This window comes from Limulus polyphemus, unplaced genomic scaffold (assembly GCF_000517525.1).
Source record: "Limulus polyphemus unplaced genomic scaffold, Limulus_polyphemus-2.1.2 Scaffold1975, whole genome shotgun sequence".
NCBI lineage: Eukaryota > Metazoa > Arthropoda > Merostomata > Xiphosura > Limulidae > Limulus > Limulus polyphemus.
In genome coordinates this window covers 168,087-169,536 of record NW_013667585.1, presented here as the reverse complement: position 1 = coordinate 169,536, position 1,450 = coordinate 168,087, and the positions used below count along the sequence as shown (strand labels likewise).

At 33.4% G+C, this 1,450-nt stretch overlaps 1 protein-coding gene across 10 annotated transcripts in view; it reads left to right on the top strand.

Annotated features, from left to right (window-relative positions):
* LOC106465538 (spermine oxidase-like) overlaps positions 1 to 1,450 on the top strand; it is an 84,805-nt gene that overhangs the window by 43,604 nt on the left and 39,751 nt on the right. The window lies entirely within an intron of this gene.

Below are 1,450 nucleotides of genomic sequence, written 5' to 3'. Positions count from 1 at the left end.
TATATTAACCAAAGGTAGGGTTTCCGATTACTCCAACTGTCCAAGTAATCGAAATGTTGCCGTTATGTAAATCGATTGTTACTATATTAACCAAAGGTAGGGTTTCCGATTACTCCAACTGCCCAAGTAATCGAAATGTTGTTATTATGTTTATTGTTTAGCCCAAGGCTACATAATAGGATGAGGGTGCTTCGTGATTCGAGGGTTCGATTCCTATCACCATTAAACTTGCTCGCATTTTGTTCTTGCAAAGTTACTAACGCTATCTGTTACAGTCATTAATTTTGAATCACTGCTTAGAGGAAAGGCAACTGACTAGCAACGCCCACCACCAAATTTTTGGCTACTTATAGTGTAAATATACTGTTGTTGTTTTTTACATTGTCTTATGTCTCTATTGTTGTAATTGCGCAACTGTATTTTTTAATGTTGTATAAGCAGGCACGGATCCAGGGGTTGAGACCCTCCAGTCCGTTAACCCTAGAAATTTATAACTAGTGTCTAATGTAGTATAAACAGGCACATATCTAGTGAAGGAGAGTCCGTACACTTGCCATTTTTTTTTTTTTTCACAAATGAATTACTAGTATTTGATGTTATATGAAAAGGGTGCAGATCAGGGGGTTTGAATTCCTCCCTTTTTTCACAATTGAATAAACAACAGTCAGACGTCCTTATACTACTTCAAAAAAGAAACATTAAATGTCAGTGTGATTATTTTATCGAGCTATTAATTACCGTATAATGTCTTTTTGATTTAGGTTTTATTAAATTATCACAGCTAGTGTCTACAACAAACCGGTTAGGCCTCAGTTAATGACTCATTATTTTTAATTAATTGAATACAACTGTATGAACGTCAGTTAGGCGTTGCCATGGTAACTTTTAGTGCCTTATTTTTTCCAGATACAATAGGTCTAGACTTTGGAGAATGGCTTTCATCAAAGTTAGTATTTTTAGGACACCTACAGCTTTTAAAACATAATCTTATTACAGAATCGATTGTTGGTTACTTAGAAGTTAGGATTCCCGTGAGGACGATGTTTTTCGTATTGTTGGTGTTTAAAATACGTGAAATAGCAAGTGGTATGACTGTAAGAGTAATGAATTAAAGAAGAAACTCGAAAAAATGGCAACATGCTATACATTTATCTAAGTACTATTAGGAATAATTATAATAATTTACACAGTTTAGTGACAGGTTGAATTGGTAAGAAAAAATTATTAAAGGTTTATCACAAATTTACAGTTTTGGGAAAAAGTTTTGTTACCGTCATTTACAAGTAGTTCACCTATACACACGAAGTTACATAACTAGAGATTGGTTAAGACTTAATAAAAGTATTTTGATGAGGTTTGGTTCTTTGTTAAAATTAGTGTTTTTACGTTTTAACAGGGATACTATAGTGTTACGTCTCCGTTTGTTAATTGATTTTTTTCGTAACTTCGT